Genomic DNA, 10,970 nt, shown 5'->3' on the forward strand with positions numbered 1-10,970 from the left:
TCTTCTTTGTTCTAATTACTGCATACCTGGTAGCAACTTTGAAATGAGAAAAGGAACTTACACTCCTTTTATTTTCTGTTTAAAACAGAACAGAAAACAAACTGAAACTTAAGCCCTGTTATACATTAACAATGTTAAAGAACATCAATTTTACAAGAAAAAGACTAAGATCAAAAAGTGTTTCCAGATCTCAGGCAAATAACAGTGAGTGGTCTATAGACTAGCACAGGGCTTTGTGGTAGTACTTAGCAGAAGCTACTTTGTCATCACCGCCAGTAAACAGGGATGCAGAATTCTTTGCCAGATATTTCAGGAAATCATGCAAATAGCCCAACAATAATGCAAGGCTCTTCTCATCAAGGGATGTATAGGCCAACATTTCTCCAATTGTTACAAATAACCTCAGTAGGTGTGTGCTCCTTAAACCTGGGACACAGGAGCATTGGGGTGAACCAAGAGGATTTCCGCATACTAGGGCCTCTCAAATTTGTAGAGCAGCTGAGTGTGTAACATCACGTCGAAATATTCTTTTATTCTTGCCACAACTTCATTAACTGTCTATGCCTTATTATTGACGTTTCCCTGTGATTTTTTGCAATTTGCATACTCCTTTAGAATTGCATCTACATTTTGCTTAGCGGGGAGTTAAAACAGCTACTTCTGCTTGGTAACTAAGTCCCAGTCCGTAACAAGCCATGGTTTCGTTTCTTCAGGCATCTTCACTTTAACTTCCATTATGTTCTTAAATGTGTCCTCGCTTTCAACAGTGAGGTCTGCCCAGGCTCTTTCCTTCCTTGGGTTCTAAGGTGCTTTGCTGGTACTGCCCCCATATCTGTTTCCAGGAGTCCTCTGTTTGTTCTTTCTGGTCTTCCTCATGGAATCTGAAGTGAGGAAGTTCTCTGCAGAGTGACCCTCCATATTCCTGGGAGAGGTGGTTCAAGATTTTTCTGCTGTGGACCAGCTGCCTTCTTTCCTGAGGAAGCCCCTCTCATCTCTGCATGTTGCTTCTACTTGGTTTTTTGAAGTTGTCTTCTTCTGCAGATTGTTGTCCACAAGTTTGAGAAACCGGCTTTCTGGAACTCATTCAACCCTGTTTTTATTCCAACCAACAATCTTTCTTCTTCCCAAGAACTCCTAGGGATTTCTCAGATGGAATCTTATAGGTCTTATAGGATGGTCTAGAAGGATGAAGTGGGAGATACAATCCAAGATTCTATAATCAGAGGTTTCTACAGTCAGGATCAGATCTCCTGAGCCTTACTATACAGCAAACTTAGCTTTTCTGAATGGTGACCCGAAATGAGAATCCAAATCTTTCTAGTAGTTGCTTTCTCACTCTTTTTAAAATATCAAATCCACTACTGTGCCCTCTGCACTCCCAATCCCTTTTCCATGCTCTATTTTTTTCTCCCATAGCAGTCATCACTTTCTAATTATATGCTACATTATATCCTGTGCTTATGTTTATTGTCTCGATCTCCCTGTTAGAATGGAAGCTCCTGCAGGATATTTATGTCTGCTGGGGTCATTGAGAACACCACCCTATGAGAAGAGGGCCATTATTATTTCGAACAGAGGGTGAATTCACATCCAGGACCTCCTAAATGGAACACCAAACTCAATGATGCAGTGGAAAGGTGAGGTTGGGATGGAGATGAAATGGATTTGCACTGATTTCAATGCATCATCTTATTACTATCATCATCTGTCTCATAATCTTCTCCATGACCCTCTGCTTGAGGGCAGAGCCCAAAACTTGTGTATGACCAGCGTTTTACAAGCTGGTTGCACATGGATCAAATGCCTAGTGGAAGCTCCAAAATGAATGAGATCTAAGCTATCTTGTTTTCATGGTTTCCTAAGCATATAAAGCAGAACCTGGCATAGGAGATGCTCAATAATTGATGAAGGATTAAAAGAAGAATATCCGTGTTCTAGGTGGATGCTTCCCCACCATTCTATTTTACCTGTACATAGGATGGCAGTTTATAAAGACTCAAACCATTTATGTCATTGGGTCAGCACAATTACTTAAGCTAGATAGGACTTTTTGTGGGGTTTTTTTAAATCATTATTTCTACAATAAGATATTGAGAGATTAAAGGACTTGCCAAAATCAGATCCTGGATTTAGACTTGCAATCAAAGTATCATTTTTTTTTTTTTTTTTTTTTTTTTTTTCGGTGGGAGACAAGTTCCCTTTCCAGACCTCCTGGCTAAATGAGGAAAACTAATAAGTTACTGTATTTGCTGTGGATGCTTCTAAATCCAGTGGCCCTGAGATTAGGGCTAAGGTTCTCCCTCCACTGTCGACCTGTGGAATTCTGTAGCTGCTCACATCACAGCTACATGAGTGGTTTTTGGGAAAGACACCATAATGGCCACATCCTCTTGTTTTTATAATTTACATGGGATGGAAAACAAGAGATATTGTCTTGCTGATAGCTAGAGCTCATTTGGAGTCTGCCCTGAATCTCTGGACTTGGCTCAATGCCCTTCCTCATCTGACTTCTCTGGGCAAACCGACTACTGTCTTAGTATTGTATTACTCTGTTTGGATTCTCTGTCAGTTCATCAGATTTAGCTGATGAGCTCATTGACTGAAAATTGATTGAGCAAGACAGTGTCCCTAATTCTCTGTGCATACATACACAGCACCATTGTCTTCCACAGATAATTCATAATAATTGGCATCCCCCTGCGAGATCATTGGTATCTCAATAATTAAAATCAATAGCTGTTGGTAAGGCAAGAATTTATCATAGTAATCTACAAAAGTGGTAAAAAGGTAATATAATTCAGAAGATGGATGGAAATATAAAATTACCAATTCTGAACAGGTTTTTAAAGATAATACTTGTTCCTTAAGGTCATTCATATTTAATAAAATAGTTATTTCTTTATTATCATTTGAATTACATAAATGGTTACTTTTTTATGTGAGCGGGGAAAATATAGCACTTAAAGATTTTGAGATAAGGAGTGGAACACTTTATTTATAAAATAACAATTCAGTGTTTAGTTTTTCACAGATTTTGTCTCTATGCTACCTGTTTGATTTTTATTTTTTATTTTTTATTTTTTTTGAGACAGAGCAAGACTCTGTCTCCCAGGCTGGAGTTTAGTGGCAAAACCTTGGCTCACTGCAACCTTCGCCTCCTGGGTTCAGGTGATTCTCATGCATCAGCCTCCCGAGTAGCTGAGATTGCAGGTATACAACACCACGCCTGGCTAATTTTTTATACTTTCTTTCTTTCTTTTTTTTTTTTTTTTTTTTTGAGACGGAGTCTCACTCTGTCGCTCAGGCTGGAGTGCAGTGGCCGGATCTCAGCTCACTGCAAGCTCCGCCTCACGGGTTTACCCCATTCTCCTGCCTCAGCCTCCGGAGTAACTGGGACTACAGGCGCCCACCACCTCGCTGGGCTAGTTTTTTTGTATTTTTTTAGTAGAGACGGGGTTTCACCGTGTTAGCCAGGATGCTCTCGATCTCCTGACCTGGTGATCCACCCGTCTCGGCCTCCCAAAGTGCTGGGATTACAGGCTTGAGCCACCGCGCCCGGCATTTTTTATACTTTCAGTACAGATGGGGTTTCACCATATTGGCCAGGTTGGTTTCAAATTCCTGGCCTCAAGTGATCTGCCTGCCTTTGCCTCCCAAAGTACTGGCATTACAGGTGTTAGCCACTGTGCTTAGCCTGTTAGAATTTAATAGTTCTCAGTTGTACACTATTTCCCTATTCTGGGTGCTCTAAAGCATCAGTGACAATAATTATGAATGTAGAAGGTGCACTGGTAGCCAAAGTTAACTACTTCATTGCTGTTCGTGAGAGGGGTTTTTACCTGTGCTTTCTTCTTCTTCTTTTTTTTTTTTTCTGAGATCAGACAAGTTAGTTAGATTCCAAACAATATGGACCTAATATAATCACAATACCATTTAAATTGGCCACAGAATGACCCTTACCCAGACAGGACTCTTAGTGTATTTAGCTGTCAACAAAATATAAAACTTATGAGAATAATGGCTACTTTTAAATATAAGGCCTACATCATATTGTTAGAGGAACTTCCGGAAATAGGAGACAGTTGCTATTAAAATTCAGTTTATTTTAATTCACCATTATTTACGGAGTGCCTACATATGTTAGGTGCTAGGGCTACAAAGATGACTAGACCCTGGGCCGGGCACAGTGGCACACCTAAGCACAGCCATCAGTGAAATCAAATAAGTGATAGTGGCATGCAACAATCTGTGGAACCATGGAGGAGACATCTGTTCTTTCTTCCTGCTGGCATCATGGACTCTGAGACTGAATCTTGAACTATTTCTAGGAGATGCTCAGAGTGAAAACAACAACAGCAGGAGAAGAGACTTCTAGGCCAAAATTTCATGAGTGAGCACAGTCCCAGAGGATGGACATGCATTAAGTAGGTTTAGGTGGAATAGCTGCATGTAGGAGACAGAAGCAGGAAGGGCTGCTTAGTAGCAGAAAGCAAAGGGTGTGAGTGGCAGGTGAAGAAGTATGAAGACCTCTGTAGTAAGATAAAGGGTCTTTGAAGGACGTTAAGCAGAAAATTGAAATGATTATATTGTAATCCTTGTAAAGGATGGGATTGGAAGAGAGAGAAACCAGAGACAGTTAGTGTCCAGTACCAAAGTCCAGACTTGAAATGATAAATGTCACATTAATCAGTGGTGGTGGGAATGGAGAGGAGAGAATAAATTCAAGAGTAATTTGGAAGATAGCACCAATGAGCCTTGGTTACTAATTAGATAGGACAGGGGTACAGAAAGACAAATGGGTCAGTGGAGACTTGGGTTTCTAGGTCAGGTGTCTGTATTGAAGATGATTGTGTTAAGAAATATAGTGGTTACCGATGAAAGATAAGCAGTTTTTTGTTGTTTCAGATGAGACTGTAGATAGAGTGAGTAGAACAGAAGAAGATAAAGTATTTGATTATAAACATTTTGAGTTTTAAGTGCTGTAAGAATAGCCAAGAGGAAATTTTTGATGTAGAGTAGCAGTTGGAAATATGGATCTGAATTTAACAGAAATTGAGATTGGAACTGGGCATGGTGGCTCATGCCTGTAATCCCAGCACTTTGGGAGGCTGAGGTGGGTGGATCACCTGAGGTCAGGGGTTCGAGACCAGCCTGACTAACATAGTGAAACCCGTCTCTACTAAAAATACAAAATTAGCTGGGTATGGTGGCACATCCCTGTAATCCTAGCTACTTGGTTGGCTGAGGCAGGAGAATTGCTTAAACCCGGGAGGCAGAGGTTGCTGTGAGCCGAGATCACTCCAGCCTGGGCGATAGCGCAAGACTCAGTCTCAAAAACAAAAAGAAAAAGAAAAAAAAAATTGAGAGTGCAGGTAAAAATGGCATCAGCCTATATTATTTAAAGCATGTATAATATTTGAAGCAATATGATAAGATGAAATTGCCCAGGGTTGGGGTTATGGTTAGGATGGTGGTCAGGAAAGTCATTGTTTTGGTGTAGTACTTAGAGTCGTTTGAACATACTATGTGATATATTTGTTGGATGCTGAGTCTCTTCTACAGTCTCATTTCCCTCCTCTAAGGACTTGTATAATCTTTTGGTGAATCTATCTAGGGATAATCCAGTACTTACCACTTGACAGTGGAACTGGAATACACATGGGAAACCAAACTAAGGTTGTAATACAGCATGTTTTAAATATAGGATTGGATTTAGAAAGGATTGGTATGAATATGAGATTAGAGTTACAAATAGCCCTGACCAGCAGATGACTTGAAAAAGTGCCTAAGTACTCTTTCCTCATGCCTCCCATCTAATAGAAACAGAGTGGAGTAGGGAAATCCTGATGGAGGGTTCAGAAACCCTGCCTTCTTTTCTTTCCAAAAGACTTTCTTTTCCATGTAGACCGTAGATGTTTTCTGACTGAGTCAACTTTATATCCCCAAGGTCTGTTGACATTTAACATGCCAAAGATCCATGGAGTGGAGCAGCCAGATGTTTAGGGCCTGGTCCTGGCCTATTACCACGAGCATTGCTCAGATTCCCAGTCTGAGTCAGAATCCTGAGTGACAGATCACAGGATGTTTGTGTTTTCTGAAGGACTTAAAGGGCTTGCAAAATGTTCTGTCTTATCCACCTCCAGAGAGAAGATTGCTCATCTTTGAGATCCACGTAGATGGAAAAAGAAAGGAAAAATGGCATATCAGTGCACAAAATCATATACAGTATCACCAATCATCATCAGCTACCACTCTTGATTTTTCATCTGTCACTTCCTTACCTATCTAATGCCCTCATCCCATTACGTTCTGTATCAACCTTTTTGCTTCAACCAGGCTAGCCTGTTTGTGATCCATGGCACACATAGTTATCTTACCATATGTGGGGCTTCCCAATGACACCTTTCTCCACTTCTACCTTTTCTCAATCATCTATTTTTCTTCTTTAAATTGCTATTCAAAACTATAGCTTCTCCACAAAACATTTGCTTCCTAATGGTAAAAACTTAGGCTGGGTGCTATGGCTCACACCTATAATCCTAGCACTTTGGGAGGGCTAGGCAGGAGGCTCACTTAAGACCAGGAGTTCGAGACCATCTTGGGCACCATAGTGAGACCTCATCTCTAAAAACAACAACAGCAATAGCAAACCCAAAACAAACACATGAAATCATCCCAAATTCCCCAGTGGTTTCCTATATGGCAATTAAAGTTTTATCTCCCCATAGATATTATACCAAAGGTTTAATTTATACTCATTTGAGTACAAAGTACTTATTTATACATGCCTAGGGCAGATTCCTAATATTTCCATAGCAGTATGTTACAGAGTAGCCCTCACTTAGAGAGGTAGGTTAGTAGAATAGAATATTTGACTATATCAAATTGAAGTTTCTTAGATGATGAGAATAATAGTGATAAAAAGTATCATTCATCAAGTGTCTGTCATGCCAGACACTCTACTAAGCATTTTTTAATGTTATTACATTTAACTATGACAATAAAGAGTGAGAAGAGTATCATGCCCATCTTATAGATTAGAAAACAAAGATTCAAACAAGTAATTTGAAGCCAGGCACAGTGGTGTGTGCCTGTAGTCCTAGCTACTTGGGAGGCTAAGGTAGGAGGATCCCTTTAGCTCAGGAGTTCAAGGCCAGCCTGGATAACATAGTGAGACCCTGTCTCTGAGAAAAGAAACAAATAAAGGAATAATTTGCCCAAGGTCTTAATTTATAGGCAGTGGAACCTGGATTCAAACCTAAGCCTTTTTTTCCCCCAGCTTTTTGAGGTATTTATCAAATAAAATTTGTAAATATTTAAATTAATTGACAAATAAAAATTGTATATATTTAAGGTATATATGTGATGATTTAATATATATATATACACATTGTGAAATGATTACCACAATCAAGCTAATTAACACATCCATTATCTAATGTAGTTACCATGTGTGGTAAGAATACTTAAGATCTACTCTGATAGCAAATCTCAAGTATACAATGCAGTATTAACCATTGTCACCATGCTATAGAGACCCCAGTACTCTTTTTTTTTTTTTTTTTTTTTTTTTGAGATGGAGTCTCACTCTGTAGTCCAAGCTAGAGTCCAGTGGTACGATCTCAGCTCACTGCAACCTCCACCTCCTGGGTTTAAGCGATTCTCATACCTCAGCTTCCCAAGTGTGCACCACCACACCCAGCTAATTTTTTGTATTTTAATTGAGATGGGGTTTCACCATGTTGCTCAGGTTGGTCTTGAACTCTTGATCTCAGGTGATCCACCTGCCTCAGCCTCCCAAAGTTCTGGGATTACAGGCATGAGCCACTGCGCCCAGCTGAAACCCCAGTACTCTTTAATCTTATAACAGAAAGTTTGTACCCTTGACCAACATCTTCCCATCTCTTCCCCTTACTCTGCACCCCAAACCCCTGCCTCAGCTCCTGAAAACCATTATTCTACTTTCTGCCTCTGTGAGTTCAGTTTTTTTAGATTCCACATATAAGTGAGATTGTATAGCATTTGTCTTTCTTTGTCTGGCTAATTTCACTTAGCATAATGTCCTCATTGTCAAAAATGGTAGAATTTTCTTCTTTTTATGGCTGAAAATATATATACACACACACACATACATACATATATATGGTATATATACATACATACATTTGGGGTGTGTGTGTGTGGTATATATACATACATACATTTGGGGTGTGTGTGTGTGTATATATATATATATATATACACACACACATACACCAAATTTTCTTTATCCATTAACTGTGGATGAATACAATACTTAAGTTGATATCATAACTTGGCTAATGTGAATAATGCTGTAGTAAACATGAGAATGCAGATATCTCTTTGAGATACTGATTTCATTTTGTTTGTCTATACACACAGAAGTGGGATTGCTGGATCGTACAGGAGTTCTATTTTTGATTTTTTTAGGAACTGCCATACTGTTTTTCATAATGGCTATACCAATTCACATTTCCACCAACAGTGTATAAGGGTTCCCTTTACTCCATACCCTTGCCGACTCTCATCTTTTGTCTCTTGGATAATAGGCATTCTTTTTTTTTTAATTTTATTTTTTAAATTTGTTTTTTGGTTTCTGAGACCTTTCAGGGATGAAAATATCATTCTAACAGGTGTGAAGTGATATCTCATTGTGGTTTTCACTTGCACTTACCTGATGATTAGTAATGCTGAGGACCTTTTATATACCTGCTGGACATTGGTATATCTTCTTTGAAAAAAATGTCTATTCTGATCCTTTGCCTATCTTTATATCAAGTTTTTTGTCTTTCGCTATTGAGTTGTATGAGTTATTTTTCTATATTAGAGACTAACACCTTATCTGATATGTGATTTCTAAATATTGTCTTCTATTCTGTGGGTTTTCTTTTCATTTGTTGCTTGTCTTCTTTGCTGTGCAGAAGCTTTTTGATTTGATGCAGTGAACTACTTCATTATTTTTATTTTTATTGCCTGTGCTTTACACATCCAAAAAATTCATTGCCAACAGCAATGTCAAGGAAATTTTCCCCTATGTTTTGTTCTAGGAATTTTGCGGTTTCAGACTTTAGCTTAAATCTTTTTGCCGTGTTTGTTTGTTTGTTTTGTGGAGACAGTCTCCTTTTGTCACCCACACTGGAGTATAGTTGTACCATCTCGGCTCACTATAACCTCCGCCTCCTGGGTTCAAGTGATTTTTCTCCCTCAGCCTCTGGAGTAGCCAGGATTACAGGTGTGTGCCACCACGCTCAACTAGTTTTTTGTATTTTTAGTAGAGATGTGATTTCACCATGTTGACCAGACTGGTCTCGAACCCCTGACCTCAAGTGATCCTCCCACCTCGGCCTCTCAAAGTGCTGAGATTAGAGGCATGAGCCATCATGCCTGGCCTAGCTTAAGACTTTAAGCCATTTCTAGTTAATTTTTGTGTATATTATAAGATAAGCATCCAATTTTATTATTTTGCATGTGGATATCCAGTTTTTCCAATGCCATTTAATAAAGACATTATTATTTCTCCATTGTATATCCTTGTCAAAGATTAGTTGACTGTATATGTGTATCAAGCCTATGTCTTTGAGACTGTGGCTCATAATCTTGACAGTATACTATGTTTTAGTATTCATTGTTTAAAGGACAGAAATGGTTTCTAGTATTTTCCTGATGTCTTTCCATTCCTCCTTGTACAGGGCTATGTGCTGAATGCTGCTACCCCTTTTTCCCTTTTTTTAATTTTATATTCAGAAGGGGCTTCCTTAGTGTTTTATGGATCCTCCCTCCCTTTGAGAACAAAGCTTGCTAATGTTCAGATAAAAGACTCTTCATTAGAAAATAGTTCTTTGGCTCAACCAATATTTATTGAGTGCTTACTATGTGTCTAACACTTCAAGGCACTAGGGAAAAGTGGTGAACAAAACAGAATAAGATTTCTCCTAATGGACTTATGCTTTAATGGTTCCTTACATTAAGTTTTAGTGATAGTAAATGTCACTAGGCTGGTGTCTTCTCAATGCTTATTCTCCAGGTTTGAAGTCTTCTCCATTTTCAAGACTGTGTTTGAATTAAGAGGTTGTATAGGCCAATATTTCTCCAATATATTTATAATTAACATCAGTTAGTTGTTTCTATTGTGTTCATGTTTTATTTCAGTCTTGTAATTTTGGGGAAATTGACATTACTTCTGGCTCCAAAGGAGAACATGTGATCTAGGCTTAGCCAATCATTACACATTATACCTTCCACAATGATTGATTGGTTTGGTAAAGGGCATGTGACCTGAAAAGGTACAATAAAGCAAATTGTAGAACTTTTGGGGGGATATTTCAAGAACACTAATCCTCTCTTATGATCTGAAGAGTGTAGTGTGTAAATGACAGGACTGGATCTTCTGCAGTCATTTTGCAGAGAAGAGAGAAGAATCTGACACACAGATATAGAGCCTAGAGAATTGCAAAGAAATGGAGCTGGAGGCCTGATAATATCGCACCTTCCCTGTCCCACCTCTGGAGTTCAACCATCAGTGAAGCTAATAAATGCTTTTTATTTATTGAGGCAGTTTGAATTGAGTTTCATTAATTGCAACTTGAAGCGTAGTAATCGACACAAATAAAAACCTTATTACTCTCCCCCCTTACTTTTTCTAGAAGTGTGTTAGATTTTTCTCAGAATAAATTCACATTGGACTGTGCTGATTTCAGCAGTTGATAATTGTTAACCAATGTCCCAGAGAGGATAGAATACGCGTCACTTTGACCAATATTTTTCTTTTTTTTTTTTTTTTGAGACAGAGTCTCACTCTGTCACCCAGGCTGGAGTGCAATGGCATAGTCTCGGCTCACTGCAACCTCTGCCTCCCAGGTTGAAGTGATTCTCCAGCCTCAGCATCCCGAGTAGCTGGGACTACAGGCACGTGCCACCACACCCAGCTAATTTTTGTATTTTTTAGTAGA

At 39.0% G+C, this 10,970-nt stretch overlaps 1 pseudogene; it reads right to left on the reverse strand.

Annotated features, from left to right (window-relative positions):
- Positions 1–220: 220 nt before the first annotated feature.
- Positions 221–1,084, reverse strand: LOC104658860 (annotated as a pseudogene).
- Between the last annotated feature and the right edge of the window lie 9,886 nt (positions 1,085–10,970).

Source organism: Rhinopithecus roxellana, chromosome 2, assembly GCF_007565055.1.
Source record: "Rhinopithecus roxellana isolate Shanxi Qingling chromosome 2, ASM756505v1, whole genome shotgun sequence".
Lineage (NCBI taxonomy): Eukaryota > Metazoa > Chordata > Mammalia > Primates > Cercopithecidae > Rhinopithecus > Rhinopithecus roxellana.